The sequence below is a fragment of the Kogia breviceps genome, chromosome 1 (genome assembly GCF_026419965.1).
Source record: "Kogia breviceps isolate mKogBre1 chromosome 1, mKogBre1 haplotype 1, whole genome shotgun sequence".
In the NCBI taxonomy this organism is placed as follows: domain Eukaryota; kingdom Metazoa; phylum Chordata; class Mammalia; order Artiodactyla; family Physeteridae; genus Kogia; species Kogia breviceps.
The window spans coordinates 30,264,550-30,288,648 of record NC_081310.1 but is presented as its reverse complement, the minus strand read 5'-3'; the positions used below and the strand labels follow the sequence as shown (position 1 = coordinate 30,288,648).

General features: G+C 38.1%; 1 long non-coding RNA gene across 1 annotated transcript in view; it reads right to left on the bottom strand.

Moving 5' to 3' along the window:
- The window catches only part of LOC136793839 (uncharacterized), a 30,361-nt gene extending 6,999 nt beyond the window's left edge, over window positions 1-23,362 (bottom strand). The window contains exons 1-2 of the long non-coding RNA XR_010839804.1: window positions 23,179-23,362; window positions 18,402-18,501 (exon numbers count right to left, since the gene is read on the bottom strand). This is a non-coding gene — a long non-coding RNA (uncharacterized lncRNA). The remainder of the gene's footprint in view (window positions 1-18,401; window positions 18,502-23,178) is intronic.
- Between the last annotated feature and the right edge of the window lie 737 nt (window positions 23,363-24,099).

Here is a 24,099-nt window from a genome sequence, read left to right as displayed (position 1 = left end):
TCCCCGCCAGCAGAGAGAGATTATATAGCCTGGACTCACCAAACAAAGCAAGCACAGTATGGCCTGCCTCATCCTTTAAGGCCTTTTAGAGCTGGTGTAACTCTTAGTATTAGAGGCAATGTTTATTACTGTTTTCATTAAATACAGTAACTGAAATGAGGATATTTTTCTTAGATGGTACATTATGTATATCCACTGAGCATTTTTACATTATAATCTGACATCATATTCAGGATAGTTTCTAATTCTTTAGTTAACTGAGTGTAGATGACTTATGTTTTCAAGGCAGTTATTCATCCAGTTTTGCAAAATCAGCTTCTGACTTGGCTGGCGACCTCACAGAGTACATAAAACAAGCAGCGATAGTTGTGGCAGAATAAAATCCAATGGATTAATATTTAAAGTAATTAATTTGATGAGACGTAATGTTTAGAAACATAGAATATATGTCCTATTCACTCACAAATGTGCTGCAACTAGTCAAGAAGCATTTATCCCTAGAATATCATGCTAGACACACCAGTATAGATAGAATGCAATATTAATATTGTTCTTTACTTTAAAGAATTGTGTGTGCTCTTTACCCATATATTTCCTTCATCCAGTGACTTAAGTCTATCTGGCTCTTTCCTTCAAGTCCTTATTTGTTAACACACACTGATATTCACAGCTTTATTAAAAAAAAAAAAGTCCCAAGTTGTTCATACTATGATTTAATCTTGTAATAAAGCCTTTAGATCAATGCATATGCCCAGAATCATACAATATTTTAACTGTTAGATACCTTAGAGAGCTTCTATTCTAAATCTTTCCATCAAGAAGTGAGAAAACTAAGGTACAGAGAGGTGAGACACTCGGATGGCCCAGCTTGGATAAGAATCAAGTCTCCTGATTCCCAGTCCAGTGTTTTTCCCATTAAACCATGCTACCCTGATAGTTACTAATTAACAGGGTTCAGATTAATTAAGAACTGGGAGATACTGACTCTTGACTAACAAATCTCATCCACCAACCTACAACTAACATAAGATGTGAGTAGAGGAAAAGGAACCCACAAAGAGGTAATCAATCACAAGGGATGAAGACTGATCTGCAAACTATATGAAGGAGAAAAGTTTGGGGATGACTAAAAGCCCAGCCAGTCATGATTACTAACATGCAGAAAGGTGGAAATAATTCAAGCTATAAATGCCTTCATTAATAAAATATTTAGACAGAAAGGTTTTCATTTCTACATATTTTGGGTAAGATTATATCTGAACCAAATATAAGAATTCACTTTCAATAACAACACAGGAGATGTCTTTCCTAGTTTAGTCTAACTCCATAAGAGTAATAAGCCTACAGTGTACAGCGTGTCACATCTGGTGTATTATGTCTGCCACTAGAAAATTATTCTTGAGATTTTTTAAATGTCAAATAAGACTTGTAATCTTCAAAATAGTTTACTAAGAATGGAAAATTATGTTAGCAATCCTTGTGTTGCCTCTGATTTATTTCAAATTTAAATTTTATATTTATCAAAGTTATATATACATACTCTAATATTTCAAATATATAGTTCAAAGCCTTATTTTTTTTAAAAAAAAGAGTCCTCTGACCCCAGGACTGCTATCCAGAGGCAACCTCTCTCAATTCTTTTAGCTGATATACGTTAATATCATCTTTCAATAACGTTTACTTGTATGTCATGAATTTTCAAGATTAGGCATAAACAATTGCCTTCTCACCATAAAAATTCAGGATTTAGCTTTTTACCAACAATGATGCACCCATCGCCATCATATATATCATCATATGTATATACTTTCCCTTCCTCATTCCTCCAATAAAGTTACATCTTAACTTTTGATTAGTTTATATTCAGTGTTTATAGTATTATTACTATGTTTATCCTAATCACAGCTGAACTACTTTATTACATAAATTTTTTCTCACATTTTAACATCTCTGAAATCTGGATGTGTCTTTCATTTACGGTTAGCCAGACAGCTATTGTAATAGTTGTCACTGTATATGCACAAGTCTGGTCAAAGCTGTTGAGAATGTCATCACTTTCAGTTGAGATTGTACATGAGAGGAACTACTCATGCTGAGTTTAACTGCCACACAAAATACCTTCAAACTATTACAGTATGAACTGACATTCAAACAAAAAGTTATTGTGTACCTAAAAAGGCAAAAAAAAAAAAACACCCCAGAGTAGTGGAGCCTAAATTTATTATTAGTGAAGCAAATATCTGTCATTGGAAGAATGACAGCAATTCAATATTTTCTTGCAAAGCATAACCTAGTGCTTTGTGTAGATCTAAGAAAAAAAGATGTCTACAGGTAGAGAAACTATGTTATGTTGGTTAATAAGAATATGGGAAGGTATCTTATCACAGCAATGCAAATCAAGGCAGGAAAATATACCAAATCCCTCCGTACAGAATGAAGAAATTTCAAGGCAACAAGAGACTAATGTCATTGATTCATACATCCACAGGACTAACATTAAGTAATTGTGTCATCATTTGATTGCAGAGATTTTTCTTTCTTAGTAGTCTAAAATGTTGGTGCATTTTATAATTTATAGCCTCTTAGAGTCAACAAAATATGGAATGTAATAAATTATGATTATATTTATTTATTTGAACATTTTGTTTTCCTTAGAGTTATTATTTCATTGTTTTCATTTGTATTGTTTTCTAAATGTTTATCACAAATTGTTCTCTGAAAGTATAAATCTCTGAAAGAAATCAAGATCAGAAATACTCCCAATTTCATCTGATTAGTTGCAATCTGAACTGGGTACTCTGATGTCTATTGCACAGCTGATGTCCTATGATCCTCCATCACTAGCATCCTAGGAAACTTCCTTCTCCTTGTGTATGTGTCCTAGATAACACATCATTCCCTTTGATGTATTTCCTTATTTTGGTATACCACATCCCCTAGTTAGTTCTGGGCAAAGGATTCGTAGACTTCATATTTTTTGAGAACTTCTATGTCAGAAAATATCTTTACTCTGAATGATAGTATGGCAGGATATAAAATTCCAGGTTGGAAATCATTTGCCCTCACACTTTTTATATTACTCCATTCTCTTTTAACTTCCGGTGTTATTATTATTAACTCAAATGCTATTCTGACCTTCTTTGTATGTGACTTGGTCCCCACCTTCCACTCCCTCTGGAAGCTTTATGGTTTTCTCTTTGTCTCCAGTGTACTAAAACTTTATGGTGATCTCTCATAATGTAGATAGATCTATTTTCATCCATTATGCGAGGCTCTTGGTGGGTTCATCCAATTAATAATAGAAAATTTCATGTTTCTCTGCTGATTTCTATTTCTTTTGTTTGTTTATTTTCTCTTTCTGGAACTCCTATTATTTAAACATGGGAATTCCTAGACGGATATTTTAAATTAAAAAAAAATTTTTTCTATGTCTTGTCTTTGTCAAATTGTTCTACTTTATTAGAAATTTCCACTATTTCATCTTTCCCCTTTATTTTTTTATTTCTGCAATCATATTTTTAATTTCAAGGATTCTTTTATAGTTTCTGAATTTTTTTTATAGCATCATGTTCTTATTTCATAGGTATAATAACTTCTCATATTTCTGAGACTAATTTTTCTCCTCACAGCTTTCTTCTCTACACATGGTCTCTATTTCCTCCACACTTCTTTTTCAGTTATTTGGTCTGTCTTTCCTGTTAGAAGTTTTCCTCAAATGTATCTGTTCATACCTTATAATGGAGAACGAAAAAAAAAACAAATTGGAAGTTGTGAGAGAGCGAGGCTTCATGAATGATGGACTTCTATCTAAGATAATTTTGCTTGGCCTTTTCATTACTGGATGCTATAAATACTTTTGAGTCTGTGCTCTTGGTCTGGTCAGATTCCTCAGAGAAAGGACTTCCAATCTCCTGCCTGGTTCCTGGCATTTATCCCCTGTTGAGGGGATAAAGTTGAGATTCTCTCCATTTTTATGATGATTCTAATCATCTGTTTTTAGAGGTTACCCCTCCCCTCAGCTGTGCTGGTGTCCTCCAGTCCAGAGCTCCTTGGGTTCACCTCTTCAGAAAATAAAACTCTTCCCTTCATATTATGGTGTGGAGGAATAGAGAAGAGGGGCAATTGCCAGTATGAGAATACTGATCTGGGGCTTAACTGATTCTTTAACAGCCTTGCAAACAATTCTGTTCTCAGCCCCAATCTATACCTTAACTTTCAAAGACACCTTGTACTGCCAGCTCCTGTGTCTTTTGTGGTTTGGAAGTTCAAATCCGGTTGCTTCTGTGCTTTTTTCCACTGCAAACTTTCAGTTTTTATGGTCTAATACCTGTACGCTGCCTTTCTAACTTCCAACATTGCGTCATTGTTGTTATCTGCTCTCATGTTCTCTTTGTCCTTGATGATCTATGCCTTTATTTTCATTTTAGTATCATTTTTGGAGGAAGCTGTGGTAATCACATATGTTCAATTCATCAACTAGTTGAAGCCTCCTCTCTCCCGTTAAACTGCGACATAAATATGATGTCTTTCTACGAATCACCCATATAATGAAACTTGAAGGTGTTCGAAATAAGCTTCTATCATAAAAATTTGTTATACAACGTCAGTGACAGAGAAATGCTCATATAAAAAGGATTTTATGTATCTGTTGCTCTGGTAACAGAAAAAAACAAGGACATTATAGATGCAACAAAGACATTCTCTAGAGATGCAACAAGGCTTTGACTGTTTATATTGACTCGTAGAGGAGGAAAAGTAAAAGTTTTTCCTCTTGACGATGTCTCCCGAGTTTTAGTTAAATTTTTTTTCATAACTGGATATAGTCGGTTTTCTGTCACTACCAAGTAGAAAAAGGCCCTGAGCGAGAGAAATATAGTCAAGGTTAGGAAGCTGAGTCTCAACGATAAATCGAAGTGGAGTGTCAGTCGAGTTTGGATCATCTGGATGATTCAGGCCTGTAGATTTTCTGTGATGGCTGTCTCCCCAACAAGGTGTCACTCCACCCCTGCTGTGTCGCAGCCCATGGGCTTCAAAGGGCATTGACCCCACTGACATCTCCAAAGATGTAAGCAAGTCAAGGGAATCCGATCCCTGGGTCATTGAGTGACCTGGGCCTTAACACCATCCTCACATGGCATTCTATTGGTCACAAGGATTGACACTAAGCTCAGATCACTTGCCTACTAACTGAAGAAGGCATTCCTTCTCCTGAGGCATTTTCAAGAAAGCAGATAGCCTAGCTATTTTGGCAGCCTCTCTAGGCCTGTCAAAGCCAGCTTTGGGTTGAAGACAATACATTAGATGGCAGAGCAGAGAGGCAAGAAAAACCCCGATATTAGAGTTCTGATAAACAAACCCAGAAGCCTGACTACCTCCATATTTTCTATTATATATGGGTCAGTAAACTCCCTTATTTTTAAAGTTGGTTGGGTTTGGGTTTTTCTTTATCTTATCACACGCCTATATTTTCTAGATTGCCTAACCACTATTATACAGTTCATTATGGAAAAAAAAATGCTCCTGAGCTTGCCCATATTTACCCAATTAACTATAAAAGAGTGTAAAAATAGTTCTGACATTAAAATTCAGATCTTGACAAAATGCATTTATGCCATGGGCTTATTTGCAGTTGAGTGAACTCTTCATCTTTATGAATTGTCTTTATTAGATAAAACAACAAATAAGTTTACATATTTTTTTAACATCTTTATTGGAGTATAATTGCTTTACAATGGTGTGTTAGTTTCTGCTTTACAACAAAGTGAATCAGCTATACATATATACCCATATCTCTTCCCTCTTGCGTCTCCCTCCCTCCCACCCTCCCTATCCCACCCCTCTAGGTGGTCACAAAGCACAGAGCTGATCTCCCTGTGCTATGTGGCTGCTTGTTTACATACTTTTATCTTTGCCTGGAGAAAGCATTTCCTTCTCGCTCTCTTTCTCTCCTTGATTAGTAGTACTGCTCAGGCAAAACTTTTAGAAGCCATTTACTATATCATCAAAATGAGAACTGTCAGGTCATAAGCATTAGAAAGTGAGGAAATGATAATCATATTCCAACAAAACACTTTATTTAAATTCAGAAAATAAACACAGATGAGGATTACTCCACCTCAAGGTTTTTGAACTTTACTGCCCTAAAGATGAATATATTATTGATTAAATAACACTTGTCTAAAGCAGCTCAAATTGTAGCTGTCCTAGTGTCTGAATAATGCAGACATTTATAGAAAATCAAACCTGATAATGGATGAAAATTAATATATTTTGCAAATGTAATTATTTGATGGACTACCTTCAGTAATTTAGGTAACAGTCAATTTTCCCTTTTATTTTGTGCAGTGTAATATTTTCCTAAGCAAAATGAGAAACAAAACAAGTATAAACACATAAAACAGAATAATTCCAAGGCACAGTCCTTAATATTCTTCTCTTCTCTATTCACACTCACTGAATTGGTGATCATACCCAGGCTCATGGCTTTAAATAACATTTGTACACCAATTATGAGCAGTTTTGAATCCCCACCCCTGACCTCTCTCCAATCTCACAACTTCTATCTCCAAACACCTTTTTGACATCTCCATCTGGACGTCTAATCGTTTAAGCTCAGCATGACCAAAGCTCAACTCTTGCTCTTCCCCCTCAAAATCTGTCTGACTTTCATCTTCCCTATTTCAGTGCAAGGCAACTTCATTTTTCCAGTTACTCAGGACAGAACATGGAGTCACCCTTGACTCATCTCTTTCTCCCAAACACAGCATCTAATTTATCAGTAAATCTTTCCTGTTGGCTCTACCATCAAAACATACCCAGAATTGGATCACATCTCTCCACCACCAATTCCAATTGCCTTTGTGGAGTCACTGTCACCTCTTGCTTGGATCATTGCAATAGCCTCCTAATTGGGGACCCTGCTCCCACCTTTGTCTCATAACTTACAAGATACATCCTTTTCAACGTTAAGTCGCGTCACGTCAATTCTCTGCTCAAAATCATCCATGGCTTCCTATTTTTACTCAGCATGAAAACCAGCACCTTCATAATGACCTCTATGAATAGCCCTCTACTTCCTCTCTGACTTCATATCCTTCTATGCATTCCCCCTTGATCACTCAGCTCCAGCCACACCAGGCACACCCTCACCTTTGGTGGTCTTTCTTCCCTTTCTTCCACTTTCCTTCCAGATCATTGTGAGGTCATACTTGAATGAAACCCACCCTGGAGAGCCTATTTAAAATCGCAAACCCTCTTCTCTGCAGCCACCTGTTCCAATTTCCTGCCACACTGTTCTATTTTTCTACTTTTCCTTGGCACTGTCACTGTCTAACATTCTCCGCTCTTTACTTAGTTATCGTGTTTATTGTCTCTCTCTCTCCTGTCAGAAGATAAGCGCCATTCATTTAGGGATCTTGGTTTGTCCACTTGTGTATCTCAAACACCTTGATCGGTGCCTGGAAGATGGTGAACATGCAATACATATTTCCTGAACAAATAAATAGGAAACATAGACTACTATACATGCCTTACTTGTTGGTGACAAAAATGGAACAATCCTAAGACTGAAATTAGACCTTTCTTAGTTTTATAAAGGGCTTTACAATTTGCTTTATTTATTTTCCATTGCATGGAAACGTGAATTTTTTTTTTTTTTTTTTTTTTTGTGGTACGCAGGCCTCTCACTGTTGTGGCCTCTCCCGTTGCGGGGCACAGGCTCCGGACGTGAAGGCTCAGCGGCCATGGCTCACGGGCCCAGCCGCTCCGCGGCACGTGGGATCTTCCCGGACCGGGGCACGAACCCGCGTCCCCTGCATCGGCAGGAGGACTCTCAACCACTGCGCCACCAGGGAAGCCCAAACGTGAATATTTTTTGAAAATACATACTGATGCATGTAATACTAGTACTAATAGAAACTCATTAATAAATAAGCTTTAACATCTCATACACCCACACATAACACATGTCTACAGATTTCAAAGCTCGCCTATGGGTTCCAACCCCAGCACACTTCTCTCATTTGTCCTAACTCAGTCCAGGCAGATGTATTGGCTATATCCCTGGCTGGCTTTTATTTTGAGATGAAGTTTATTTCTCCTCTAATTTTTACTCCCCCAATTCTAAACCTACAAAAAAGTTTTTAAAATAGTATATACCCCTTTATCTATTGTTGCCAATTTTTAACATTTTGCCACATTTGCTTTCTTTCTTTCTCATATATATTTTAATTTTTTTCTGAACCCTTGGATAGCAATTTGCTGATATCATGATATTTCACCCTAAAATACTTCATTGAGCATCACTTAAGAACAAGAACATATCCTATATCACCACAACAAATGAATCATACTCAAGGAATTTAACATTAGTATCATATTTTTACCCAATATAGTCCATATCGAAATTTCCTCAATTTCCCAGTAATGCTGTTTGTAGTCTTGTTTTTTATATTTAGGATATAACCATAGACTCTGCATTATATTTAGATGCCATATCTTTAAAATAATTCCTCCTCCCTCTCGCCTCTCGCTCCTCCTCGGCCTCTCCTCCCTCTTCTCCTTTTCCTCCTTTTTTGTCTGTGATGTCATTGACATTTCAGAAGTGTCCAAGCCAGTCACTTCCTCATTACTAGATTCAGGTTAAAGATTTTCAGCAAAACCTCTCCCTTAAAATTAGGCTCTTGATGGATACTTTAATAGCTATAAAAGTGGCAGTTCAATGAAGTGGTTACAAGCCTAGTCCATGCAGCCAGACACACCTGGGTTTAAATCCAGCTCTACCACTCATGTACTGTGACAAATATTTAATAGTTTTTTGCTTCAGCTCCCCTATTAGATGGAGATGATCATATTACTCATAGTGTTATGTAGATTAAATAGGTTAGTGTAGGGGAAGCACTTAAATAGTAGCTGGCATTTGGCAAATGCTCTGTGTTAGCTCTACTTACAGTTTTCAAAAGATCTGGACTGATTTCTATTTAGTGGCTGAGAGGGGGACACAGGAAAACTATGAAAGGCCTAGCTTAGAATTTAATCGTCCCATTATTGTTTCTGGAAGTTCAGAGTGTTTTATACCTCATCCCCTCTTGACAAATGGCATTGGTCGGAGATTCAGAAAGGAGAGTCTGGGTGGCATGTGTGTGTGTAACCCAGGGGAAAGGTTCAGAGATGAGCTGTCATCATCTGACACGCCTCTAGAGGGCAGCAGAGGCACTAGCGGCTCTCGGCTCGTTGCAAGTGAACCCTACGTGGGTCACTCTATAACCGGAGTAGGAGGTTGGCTGTACTTAACAGAATAAAGAGGTGTGCGATTCTTTACTTAGGAGAGGGAGCAAATAACCACAAGTAACACCGACGTACATTATCGTTTTGGTAAGAAAGCTAAGCTTAGGTTTAACTGTTTCCGAAGACTAAATATATCACACTAGTGTGCCTCAGCCAAACCATGGTAACATGAAACTCACTAGGTCTGGTTCCAGCAGTTTAATTCTTAGCAAGCAGCTGAGTGTTAAGAGTGGCTCTGATATAATTGCTGCCAGCGCCAGCTCCCCATGGGCAGGGAATACCATCCTCTCCCAGCAGAACAGAGAGCTCATCGGCACGACTGCCACCTCTTCTTCTTTAGTTTCCAAACACGTACAGGGGTTTTCTACTTCATATCAACTTTGACCTTACGGTTAATGTTTCTAACTATCAGATTTCAAGTGTTCTCCTATAGCTTAGCTATTTCCAAGTGTTGAAATAGAGGTCTCCTGAAAAATCTTTCAGAGCACTCAAAAACTGATTAAACTACAAATAATTATCAGCAACATTATTAGCACATTCTCGACATTTCAGATGGGCAGTTACAGGGTCATGGGTAAGGTCATGGACTCTGAAAGCAGATAACCTGGGTGTGAATCCCAGCTCCACAACTAACTAGCTGTGTGGTCTTGAACAAGTTAATCTCTCTGTACCTCAGTTTCCTCTTCTGTAAAATGGGGATATTGATAGTACCTACCTCATAGGGTTGTTAGGAATATTTAAGGAGTTAATATATGTAAAACTCTTCGAACAGTTCCTTGTACTTAATAAGCACCATAGAAGTGTTAACATTTATTAGCTAGGGTCTCAGGATCTTTGCCAAGCGTTCAAGCCTTTCCCTGCCCCCTTCTCCCCTTCTCAACAACCATGGTGGCCGAGCAGCAACTAGGATTCAACGCACCCGCAGAGCATTACTCTGCACAGGTATCTGCAAAAAAGGAGCACTTCCCCTTTCACCCAAAACACATGAGAAGAAAACTGTACAGGGGCTTCCCTGGTGGCGCAGTGGTTGAGAGTCCGCCTGCCGATGCAGGGGACACGGGTTCGTGCCCCGGTCTGGGACGATCCCACATGCCGCGGAGCGGCTGGGCCCGTGAGCCGTGGCCGCTGAGCCTGTGCGTCCCGAGCCTGCGCTCCGCAAGGGGAGAGGCCACAACAGTGAGAGGCCCGCGTACCGCAAAAAAAAAAAAAAAAAAAAAAAAAAACTGTACAACTTCAGCATCTCCTAAGCCTTCTCCTTTAAGTGCCCTTGACCCATCGAGTCCCTTTCTATAAGCTCTGCAGCATGTTCTCTGGACCAGCAAGGTTCTGGCTGATTTTCTTGATGCAGGTTTGGTTATCACTTGTATCTCTCTTGATCACCTGCTCTAACACAGCCATTCTAACCTCTTGAGGGAATACTTAATTGCTCATCCACCACTATGCACAAGCTTTTCCCCTCTTTTAACCTAGTGTTAAGAGATAGACAAGAATTATACATATTCTCCATGTTAAAACAGAAAAATAGAGTTCCTTTAGTAAAAATAAAGTGAACTCCTTTAAAATTTAAAAAAGGAATTTAAAAATGTTTTGGAAAACAGATATTGTTACACCAAAAGCAAAAAAAAAACCCATCACTTTAGTGATTTGGAGAGGAAAATAAACTTTGTTTAAAAAATAGGAGATTAAGAGGATGATGTATATATAGAAAATCAGATCAGCATTTTAAACTAACATTATCTTATGTAAAAACAGGATCTGTGTGAGTACATCTTGTTAAGAAAGACTTGTGGAATCACTTTTTACATAATTTTCTGAGAACCAGGCAGGTTCCATTGGTTAAAGTGGTTTGGAAGCAGTACAAATGCACCAATTGTCTAGTTTTTTAGCCTGTCCTCTGAGCTTACCCTAGGCTTGGGGGCTTGGGTATCTGAAGTTTAGCTCAACAAATTATTGATTGCTCCTCAGATATACTTTCAGCGCTTCTAGAAACCCAATAAAATCAAAATAGTTTATGCTATATAGTCCATTGTGAAAACTGTAGAAAATTGTAAGAATACCATAGCACACTGTAAAGGTATGATCTTTCCATTGTAACATAGTGGTTTAAGCACGTGGCATTTGGAATCGAACTGCAGCGTTTCAAATCCCAGCTGTTCCACTTACAAGCTTCGAGATCTTGGGCAAGATTCAGTGGCCTCAACTGTCCCATGGAGATAATAGTACAGACATACCTCGTTTTATTGTGCTTTGTTTTATTGTGCTTTGCAGATATTGTGTTTTTTACAAACTGAAGGTTTGTGGCAACCCTTCCTTGAGCAAGTCTATTGGCACCATTTTCCAACAGCATTATTTTTAAATTAAGGTATGTATTATACATTGTCTTTTTAGATATAATGCTACTGCACACATAAAAGACTCCAGTAGAGTGTAAGCATAAATTTTATATGCACTGGGAAGCCAAACAATTTGTGTGCCTCACTTTGTTGCTATATTTGCTTTATTACAGTGGTCTGGACCTGAACCCACAACATCTCTGAAGTATGCCTGTACCTACCTGTAGCAGACAATGTAGGCATTTCTGACCCATCACCTTTGGTAAGCAGCTGATGCTCTTCCTTCATGGATTCTCCCTCCACCCCACATTCCTTGCCACTCTTGTTGGTTGTTAACCAATAACTCTGGAGGAGGGTGGAAGCCAAGCTCCCTTTCCTAGCAGTTACCCCAGAGTTGCCCCTTAAAGACTTTGGCTGGATATGCATCCTTACTTGGCTCAACTTCATTTCCTGTCCTGCTTCCCCCATTCCATACTGGTGGTCTCTTCTGGGGCCACCTCAGGGATATATCCCTTGCATTTGAACCTCATCTCAGTATCCGCTTCTTGGGACCTAGGACTTCACATTTAACCCTTGCAGAGTTTAGAAAGGATAGAGGAGGATAATACACCCAAAGCACCTAAAACAGCATCTGGCATATTGTGAGTGCTGTATAAGTGTTAGCTATTGTTCTTATCTGAGGTTGGACCTCTAGTTCCAAGAAGAGCCAAGGGAGCCATACGAGGACTTCAAACTAAAATAAGTCCACAAACATACAACCTCTTGAGAATTGTTGAGGGAACTGAGTAATCCACATAACTGCTTTCATTTGCATCACTGGTTGCACCCTTGGCCTTAATTACAAGGGAATAAGTGCTTCTGGCTGAGTTGTAATATAAAGAGGATGCCACTGTGTGCTCCCATGAGACCCACCACAGGCATTCAATTTAGTTAGTAAGTATGGGTACTGAAGACTTGAACATTCTCACTCCCATGTGCTACTGGGTTTTTTTTTCTTTGTAAGTGGAAAGTCTTTGGTTCCTCCTTTCACTGGGTTTCATGGAGTAGTTTCAAGGTTGCTTGTCTGAAGGTAAACAGCAGGAGACTTAAGAACTTAATTTTAAGAAATTCAAAGAGCAAAGGATGCACTTTGTTCTTCGAGTTTCTTAAACCTATATTTCATATCCTTTCATAATAATTTGTCTTTTATGGATAAAATATACACAAATCACTTAGAAAAAAAGACATCTAAAATGACCTTGGGAGACCAAGTTCTGTTTTTAAAAGGCAGGCACAGGGTATATTATTAAGATTTCTATATGGTAGCATTTCTAGCACAGCTCAGAAAGAGCATTTACCATTTCTTTATTATTCAGTTCAAATATAAGGGCAAAGAAAGTTACTCATAGGATTTCTTTTTTTATGGTTTTCATTTATCAGCTCCTGGGAAAAAAAAAAAAAAAAAACTGATATAGGCAAAAATCCCAACATGATAAAACCAGAACTAAAGTAATAGTGGTTGGGGGGAACCTCTAAGTGAATTATTATGATCCTAGGTCCGAAAAAAAATTATTCTTCTCTGGCTCTCTCATCTGACCCCACTACAGACTGGCTTTTGTCCACTTCACAGCACTTGAGCCATTAATGATCTCTTCCAGGACAAATGGAATGTTCTCTCTTCTACCCGTATTCACTTTAATCTATTTGTCGTCTTTGTTCGACCCAACCACTATCTTCCTCCTCCTCCATAAGCCTCTCTTCTCCTAATTTTGTCTGATCCTTTAGTATTTCCTTTCTTTTCAATTTTATTATATATTTTAAAAATAAAAATGAAAATGACAATTAGAGGTGAGGGGAAAAAAGCACCCCCCCCCCCAAGCCAAACGCTGTTATTTCACTGGATTCCTCAGGTTTTTTTCTTATTGGTTTTCACATACTATGTATAGGATTTTGTAATCTTTTTCTACCAAATTTTTATTTTAATTATTTCACATGTTGCCATATAATCTCCATAACCTCCATCCTTAATTCCTTTGAATAATTTCATCTCTTTCTTTGACTCGCTCCTCCCCCCAACAAATCTGCTGATGAGCCAAAGACTACTTTATATCCCACATTCTCCTTTTACATTCAACTCTCTTTTTTGTTCTAATGATATGAATACTGTTAAGGAAACAAAACTCCAGGGTCCCACCAAAATACTTGTACCAAAATACTACTTACTCTGAAACTTAATCGGGCAATTCAAATCAAAGATGTAATCTTCTGAAACACCTAAAACATAGGCATTTCTTTTTTTTTTTTTTTTTTTTTTTTTTTTTTTTGTGGTATGCGGGCCTCACTGTTGTGGCCTCTCCCGTTGCGGAGCACAGGCTCCGGACGCACAGGCTCAGCGGCCATGGCTCACGGGCCCAGCCACTCCGCGGCACGTGGGATCCTCCCGGACCGGGGCACGAACCCGCGTCCCCCGCATCGGCAGGCGGACTCTCAACCACTGCGCCACCAGGGAAGCCCCATAGGCATTTCTTGACTCTAAAAAAAAAAAAAAAAAAAATCCCAAGATTTTTTCAGAGTTCCTGAAAAAATGACAGGTAGGTACAAGCACTTAATTAGTAGTTTTTAACAAGATACTAGATTAGCATTTTCCAAATTCTGCTCCAGATAAAATCAGTGAAATATTAGTAGATGTTCTATTTTAAAAAGGGGAAGGGAGTGAGAGGGATTTCCATTATTTTAAAAAAAGTTGGAAAATCTTAAATTAAAAAAAAATTTAAAGGGTTTCCTTACTGAGAGAATTTTCAGAGCCTTGAATATATTAATCCCAGCACCTAGCACAGCTGGTAGGTGCCCAATAAGTATTTGCCTAATACATGAATGTACACTGTGAATCTCCAAGAAATAATACTACATGTGACATGTAAATTGCTAAAGAAAAGCAATTTATTTGAGATATTTATTTAAAAGATTGTTTATTGTGGCATTATTTAGACTAATTAAAAACTCCAAACAAGCCTAACATCCATCAACTTAGAGGTTGGTTGAATGAATTATGGTGCAATAAAAGGCCATGTAGCCATGACAAATTATAATATAGGTTAATATTTATTGACACTAAAAGATGTCAATGACATATGAGAAAAAGTAGATTCTAGAACACTATGAAATTTTGTATGCTATCTGTCTAAATAGACAGATATATCATATATACATATTATATATATATATATATATATATGTATGATGACAAGGATATATACCAAAAAGCTTACAGTAATTATTTTTGGTTGGTGCAATGAATTTCACTTTGTATTTTATATCTTCATTATTGTGTATGATGGTTTGTGCAATGAACATGTCTTATTTAGTCAGAAAAAGCAATAAAGCTATTTCAATATTTAAACAATAAATAAATATAAGCAGCATCGATTGAATGGAATTACACAGCACTTGGTGGCCATCAGTATAAAACTGCAGATAATAAACCAACCTTTTAGAAAGCTTTTCCAAGCTGAAAACTTTCATCACAAAATTATTTTTAAATACTCTATCTTGCTAATAGCAGCAATAACAAAATTAGTGGTGAAACTTATACTTAGAATCTATTTGCTTCCTTGCATCCCAATTCTCAGTGTTACTTGAATATCTAAAGAACAATTTGAACTTCAATGGGCACCTTGGGTGCAGAAGACAGCACCTGGGGCCAGGATTGGACTGGCTCTCTCCTTGTTAACTACTACTGTGAAGAGGATCTGTGACAATTTTAGCCTCAATTCCCTGAACTCTAGAATAAAGCTTAGGGGCCAGAGGATATGTAGGATTCCTTCAGCCAAAGTTGTATGATTTTTATCTAAGATGTCTCATCTTAACTGTAATGAAATGCAGGGAATGCTATACAATGATTTAAATTATTTTTCTATCCTCTTCACCGATGGTAAACATTACAATAAATCATCAAATAAATATATACACATATTTTTACATCAGTTTCACACAATGTATCAAAAGTTTTATAAATCTGTATGTGCTTTACCCAGCAATTCCACTTTTAAGATTTGCCCTAATGAATTATTCAAGGATGTATATAAAGATTTAATTTGACAAAGATGTTCATTTCAAGATTACAATAGAAAAAAAAAAACAACGGACATTGACAGTATCCAACGGGAACTAGTTCAATAGATTACTGTACATTATAGAATACCACAATAGTCATTAAAATGATGTAGAAAAATATTTGTCATAGAAAGAGATTTACAACACATTTTTAAGCTGAAAAAGCAGGTTATAAAACAGCATTTACAATATAATCCGTATTTGTTGTAAAATATTTATATGTTCATAAACAAAGGTATGGAAGGATCTACAACAAAATTTTACCTGGCAATCACTGGGTTTATATGTGTTTTATAAACTTTATAAAGTTAATATACATTGTTTATGGAGCAATACAATCAGTGGACTTATGAATTTTTTCCATAGTTTGTTTCCCTTAGCACTCTGGATAACATAAATAAATCACTTATTGTCAAAAAAAATATGACTCAATAAAACTATATCAGTAAATCCTTACTTAAAATGGTAATGTTAATAACACCATCATCAAAGATGCCTAATCATTTTTCTAAAAATAATAAAATTGTGATAAGCACAGAAATGAATTTTTTAAATGCCTTTGAAGAAATGATAGTTTCAACTGAACGTGGCCTTATACTTCTTGATCCACAGTAGTCTGTACATTAAATGGTATAGACAAGCCCCAGGGTCCATGACCAAGAGGAAAATAAAGAAAATCAAGGTGCTGTAATTCTGAATACTTAGCATTGGGTTATTTGAAGACTCACCATTCTGCACGAAGGAATAATACCAAATAGTCTCTGAAATGACACTGTAAAGCCCTTCTTAACATTCACACCTCTAAATTTCACAAAATAGTATAATTTATTAAAAAGCTGATGGGATCCCCAGAAGACTGACAATTTTTATTTTGCCTAGAATATTCTAAAGAATATCACTTACAAATATTCGCAAATGAAGCAACTGACAAAGGATTAATCTCCAAAATTTACAAGCAGTTCATGCAGCTCAATATCAAAAAAACAAACAATCCAATCCAAAAATGGGCAGAAGACTGAAATAGACATTTCTCCAAAGAAGATCTACAGACTGCCAACAAACACATGAAAGAATGCTCAACATCTTTAATCATTAGAGAAATGCAAATCAAAACTACAATGAGATATCATCTCACACCAGTCAGAATGCCCATCATCAAAAAATCTACAAACAATAAATGCTGGAGAGGGTGTGGAGAAAAGGGTACCCTCTTGCACTGCTGGTGGGAATGTAAATTGATACAGCCACTATGGAGAACAGTACGGAGGTTCCTTAAAAAACTAAAAATAGAATTACCATACAACCCAGCAATCCCACTCCTGGGCATATACCCTGAGAAAACCATAATTCAAAAAGAGTCATGTACCAAAATGTTCATTGCAGCTCTATTTACAATAGCCAGGACATGGAAGCAACCTAAGAGTCCATCAACAGATGAATGGCTAAAGAAGATGTGGCACATATATACAATGGAATACTACTCAGCCATAAAAAGGAATGAAACTGAGTTATTCATAGTGAGGTGGATGGACCTAGAGACTGTCATACAGAGTGAAGTAAGTAAGTCAGAAAGAGGAAAACAAATACTGTATGCTAACACATATATATGGAATCTAAAAAAAATTTTTTTAATGGTCATAAAGAATCTAGGGGCAAGATGGGAATAAAGATGCAGACCTACTAGAGAATGGACTTGAGGCTATGGGGAGGGGGAAGGGTAAGCTGGGACAAAGTGAGAGAGTGGCATGGACACATATACACTACCAAACGTAAAATAGATAGTTGGAAGCAGCCGCATAGGACAGGGAGATCAGCTCGGTGCTTTGTGACCACCTAGAGGGGTGCGATAGGGAGGGTGGGAGGGAGACGCAAGAGGGAAGAGATATGGGAACATGTGTATATGTATAGCTGATTCACTTTGTTATAAAGCAGAAACTAACACACCATTGTAAAGCAATTATACTCCAATAAAGATGTTAAAAAATATATATATCACTTAACAGCCTCCATCATTTAAAAAGAAAAGATATTCTAAACTTAAAAAGATCCTAATCTCAGATTTTGTTTTAAGTCCTTTAGGAAAAGTCACTTTAGCTTTATAAATATAAGCAGTACATTGTTCGTGTTTGTCTCATTTTACTGTAGACTGGTGAAAGTTGAGCAGGCACTAGCACTGCTTTTTGAGTCAGTTATCTAGTAAAGAGGTTCCTGTTTAAAAAAAAAAACAAAACCCAGGACAAACAAACACTATGTGTATTTAGTCAACTATTCAGAAAGTTGTTGAGAAACGATTCAGAGGATTTAAGAAAATGAACTAAGTTTAATATTATTCAGGTTAGATAAGGACAATTTTTTTTCCACTTGAAGTTCATTTAAATAACAATACAGTGAGACGAAAATGAACTTAATCATCTTTCTTCCCATTTCCCAAACATGTCATTTATGTGTTGCATTTACAAGGTTTGTCATATTTGCATAACACCTCTACGATTATTTATTAAATATTTTTCCTTTCAGACTCTCTCCTAGGCAATAATACCTATGAAACCAGAGATCTGATGGGCAAGTGTACACATTTAACTGTTCTGCCATCTAAAGGATCTTGCATATTTGTCTCCACAAACACTCACCGAGTCTAACTTCTTCATTTCACTGAGGAGCATCATGTTAAATAGTGTGCTTTTTACTTACGTGTTCATGATCTTACTTGAAGAGGATGGCAGAGCAGTTGATGGACTTGAAAAACAATAGCAATGCACAGAATCTCTTCATGGCCGGTCAGCTTAATTGTCTGTAAGATACATGTATAATTTTAAAGATACTGCAAGTTGACCTAACTCTCCTATTACCAATTTCAATTTTTTTATGATTCTTAAATGGCTCAACACTCTCTACCTGGTATTATCCGTTCATCCAACAAATATTTCTTGGGTGCCCAACTTGTATCTGGCACTGCCTGGGTAAAGCAGTGGGCAGAACAGACAACATTCCTTGCCCTCATGAGGCTTACACTCTAGTAGATTTTTGTTGCTTTCTAAGTATACGTCATGTTTCCTCTTCCAGATTCTAAGTCCCTAGAGAACAAGATCTGGGTCTAATTTAACTTTGACTCCTCCATAGCACCCAAGGGAGTGCTTTGCACTGTTGTATCAGTAAATAATTGACGAGGGAAAGGATGCATAGCTCTTTGGTTTGTTTGACACTTTGACCCTGAGAACCACACTTATTAATCATTTTCCCTTTTTTCCACTTAATCTATTCTTTTTTCAGTTTTCAATTTTTCTGATTTCAATTTACAAAATCCCGAAGATGAGAAAAAACAGAGAGAAGGCTTGTGGTGGAGGAAAACTGGCAAATGATGGAGCAAAAATGCACATTTCATCTGTTGCATTCAAAGTGCTATAATTCAGAAATGTGTCAGTGAAATAAATGCCTGAATGTTTAAATTTTCATTAAAAATAGCCTTTAAAATATATTCAGATAAGAAAATGTTTTGACCTGTGTATACTTTCCAAAATCATTCAAGAAATTATTGGGGTCTTAAATTTGCTGTATTTAAAAACACTGTTGCATACATTCATTTTGTATCAAGCGAAGTCACAAATCCTCTTTTTCCAGCTTAAGAAAATATATTGTATTTACCTTAAATTTTCATGATTTAATAAACATTTAATCTTACTCGGTACGCGGGCCTCTCGCTGTTGTGGCCTCTCCCGTTGCGGAGCACAGGCTCCGCGGCCATGGCTCACGGGCCTAGCCGCTCCGCGGCATGTGGGATCTTCCCGGACTGGGGCACGAACCCGTGTCCCCTGCATCGGCAGGCGGACTCTCAACCACTGCGCCACCAGGGAAGCCCTACTATTTTTAATGCTTAATAGGAAAGAAAACTAAACCAGATTTTTTTTCAAAGTATTGCCATAGCTCGCAGTTGAGATGATGACAGTCATTTTTGCACAGATTCTTCTTCAAGAATTCAATTCACAGCTATCGACTTTTTTCCTCCTGTATTTTTCTTGCCTCTTATAAAAGAATTAAACTATACTGATATATTCAAATTCTGTGTAAAGATTAAACCTATAAGAGGGGTAGATTCAGGCTTTAAATATCATATCTCATCTCTTTTTTTGGTGGAACTCTTCTGCCCTCACATAAATCGGTGGGGATTTTACACGTAGTGCAAAACCCTGAAAATCTGGCTCCAGGGGAGTTGCTCAAGGTCATGGGCCTTTGGTAACAAGTCAAATTCTGTACCCAGCACCCCTCCTCCAGCCACTTAGAGACACTGCTTCCTCCAAAATAAGAAAGTTGTTAACAGTTCTCAGTAAGACGGAAGTATGCAAAACCTCTAAACTTTGTTACAGTCAGTACTTTTTTTAAATGGGGAAAAAAAGGTAGCAAGAGATAAAGAAAAAAGTTTACAAGTCTAGATCAGGACCAACTATGTCAGTAATGGGCCTTTTCTTGGGTCTTTGCTGCCTTTTTTTTTTTTTTTTTCTAATTTATTTTATTGAAGTATACTTGATTCTTAACCACTGTGCCACCAGGGAAGTCCCTTGTGAAGACTCTTGTGATTGCATTGAGGGCCCACCTGGTTAATCCAAGATAATCACGCCTCTCAAGATCCTCAATTTAACACATCTGCAAAACCCTATTAAACTATAGAAGGAAACATTTACAGGTTCCAGGGATTTGGGCCTAATATCTTTGGATGCCATTATTCAGCTACTACAGAACTGCTTGCATGTGTGTTGGTCTTTTCACCTTTGTATAAGGGTCTCTCACAGTGTAAGCACATCATGTGTAGTCAATAAATGAAAGGTGAAACTAAAATGAACTTAATCATCTTTTAGTTTCACGCAGAGGTATAGTGGTATAGGCTAGGGGTCCTCTATCAGTGGTCACCGGTATTCCTGCTTTGCTAAGGCTTTATTTCCCCAGGCCAGAGTTATTTTTTTTATGTGCTATTCTGTGGTTGGAAGGATATTTTACTCATGAATCAGATCAACTTATAGGTTAGAGAAATTAAGTGAAGGGGGCCTTCATACTCTCATCACTTCTTCTGAGCGACGGTGAGGCAAAGTAACCAAGAAACTCCATTCAAACTCCATTCCTTCCAAGCCGTGGGGTGGGAGGTACCGGCAAAGGTGGAGGGGCCCTGGCAGCTGAATGGCGACTTTCCCAGAATGTGAGAATGGGGCGTAGCTGGCTGACCAGCATGAGCTGCATTAAGAGTTCTGTCTTCGGTCTACAGGGCTGGTGGGTTGCCATTCCTTGGCCGTTTATTTTAAACACAGTATTCTTCATAAGCTAAGCTCCTAAATTCATGGCTATTACTTAACTGACCATTTCTCCATCTCGAGTCATTTGAGTTCAGTACAGGCATTTTTCTGAAGTGAGGCTATTTCTTTTCCAGTGTTCTTAAAATCATAGCCACCTTCACCATAAGAATAAGTCTGTTCCAGCCACCACTCACTTGGAAAGAGAACTCAGCCATTATACGATTGTTTTGCTCAGCTGTTGGAAATCTTTTTCAGTGAAAGAGGAAAAAAATGACTTGCAATAAAGTAAACAAGCAGATTACTTTGCACAAGTAATCCTTGAAACAGCCAATTGTTTACTGCATTATAATTGTTTGTTTACTTCTATGTCGGTCTTTTCATCTTTGTGCTGGTTAGAGCTGCCAGGAATCAGAAAGTTAAAAAAACTATAGAGTCCCCAAATTTATCCAAGATTTGCCTAGAGAGGTGTGTATTTGTAAACTTCTGAGGCTTGAGAAAATTCTTTCATTAACATACAACATCCACCTGTGATAAAACACAATTGTCAAAATCGATTTAGGCGATAGCAACGGGCATAGAGCTCATCTAACGTAGTCTGGCATCTGCCAGAGGTTTTTTTGATCAGAGTGGACTCCTTGTAGGTTGTCCAACAGGACCTACTTACCTCCTAAGATCATCTAGAACAACACTCTCCCTCTAGCTCTGCTCTAGTCACCCTTTCATGGCAGTCATACTTTTGCAGTCAATGAACCTTCGGACATGTGTTACTAAACCAAACTTGGAACTGCTTGCCCATGCACCGTAAAGCCAATCTACGGACACTGGGTTGTGTTGAAGGAAAGTGCAGCATTTATTGCAGGGTGCCAAGCAAGGAGTCTGGGTAGCTAGTGCTCAAAAGGCCTGAATTCCCCAGTGACTTTCCGGGAAAGGTTTTTAAAGATGGGGGCATTGGGGCTGTGGGGATGCATGCTAGTGGACATCCTTCTGATTGGTTGGTGGTGAAGTAATCAGGTGTCAACATCATCAACTTCCTGGTTCCAACCAGTCTGGAGTCCGCATGCTTGTGGTGAGCATGAAGTTAATTAACTTCTTCTACCTGGTAGGGATTTCTGTATCTGCAAAGCAGCCCAGAGGATATGGCTCAGAATATTCTCTATGTTCCTTGAGAGAGAACTAAAGATCCTTGACTTTGTTTAATGGCTAAACTATTATTATTTTGTCTTGCTCGACTGTTTTCCTCTTTTTCTGCATTTTCTCACTTCTCTGATTAAATTTACTGGGGGAAGGCCTAGGAGGCTAAAGTTTTTCTACAGACAAGAGGCAGGGGGGGGACCCTGTGGGGGTGGGGTCTGTTCTGAGAAGGCTCCATAGGGTCCTGCTCAATCACACACACCCTTCCCTCTGCTTCGAATGCTTGTCCCTCCTCTTCTCTTAAGTTCTATTCATCCTTCAGATCTTACTTCAGTCATTACTCTCTCTGAAAAGCATTCTTAGATTAGGTCATATCCTCTAAGCACTGCCCTAGCACTTGAGACTGTTGACAGTTTGTATTTGTTTATATGATTGTCTGATTAATGTCTGCTTCCTCTGCCAGACTGTACAAAGCACTGTGAGGACAGGGAATAAGTCAGTTTTTTTGTTGTTGTTGCTGTTACTGTTATATCGCCAGCCTTTATCACTGTTGCTGGAACACAGTAAGCATGTCATAAATATTTAAATGTTGAACGAATGTGTCATGGAATCTCACACCAGCTCTGCCACTGGGTTATTAGGCAAGTTATTTAACTTCACAGGGCCTCACTTTTCTCATTAGTAGGAAAATGCCTCTTACATTCCCCAAACTCTAGGATATTTATGGTTCCTGTTTTGAGCCTACAAGATTTACTAGGCTAGAAAGCCAGCACTGTTATCTGCCTGCCGTGGAGAAGCCCTATGCCGAGCTAGAAATTATAATTACCCTCGACACCTTTGCCTTTTTCCCTAATGCCACTGCCTTGATTCCAGCTTTTCCTCCGCTCTCATTTAAAATACTGTGACTTCTCTCTTTACTGGTGGTCCTGTTTGGTCCTCTCCTCTTCCTGTCTATCTGCAAAGCTGCCAGCAGAACTGTGTGTAACACTGGACTGATCGTGGCGCCCCTCTGCTTAAACACTTTCAGTTACTTCCACTCCACCTGGGACAAAACTCACCTCTTGAGAAGATGCCCTTCCACTCCTGCTTCACCTCCTGCCCTCTCCTTGAGAACTCCTGCTCCGCTCAGAACTCCTCAGGGGGCTGCAACTAGACACCTGTTTCCCATGCAATTCTCTCAGCCCAGAAAACTCTCCTCCTCTCCTGCACTTACAAAGTCCCATCTATCTTTTAGACTCAGCTCAAACGTTACTGGAATGTGGCCCCCGCCTTGACCAAACCCTCATTCTCCAGGCAGAGTTTGTCACTCCCTGCCTGTATTCCCACAAAACACTTTGTACAATCCACCATAATAACACTTAGAGAGCTGTCTTTGTTTGCAGAGGGACATTTGGGTTAAGTGCATGGGCCTCAAATTCAGACTGACTGGAGGTTGAAACCAAATTCTGCAACCTAGTTGTGTGGCCTTGGAAATTATTCTGAGTTTTAGTGTCCTAGTTTTGGAAATGGGAGATGTATAACACCTAACTCATTGGGCAGTTGGAATTACAGATTAAATGGGATAATGTGTTTAAGGCACTTAGCACAATGCCTGGCCCATAATGTTCAATAACTAAGAGTAATTGTTGTTGGATTGTGAACATGTCAAATGCAAAGAACCAGGCCTACATTTTGCCCATCTTTGTATCCCAGTGACTGGCCATAGTGGATGCTCAGCGAATGCTTCTTGAAGTGCCTAAATGGGAAAGTATCCATTATTTTTTTTTTTTTTTCAGGTAGGCCAGAGGCTTATTCATTTTAGGAATTTTATTGACGTGTCAAAAATTCTCCTAACTTTATGACATACTCCAAATCACATTTATCTTTCCCTTTGCTAAACCAGTCCTTAACTTACACGTGCAACATGAGATCAAACTTGAGTTTTAAGTGTTAGTGTTTTTTGCTAAATTCTCTCTTCATACATTGAGTCCTTACTGCAT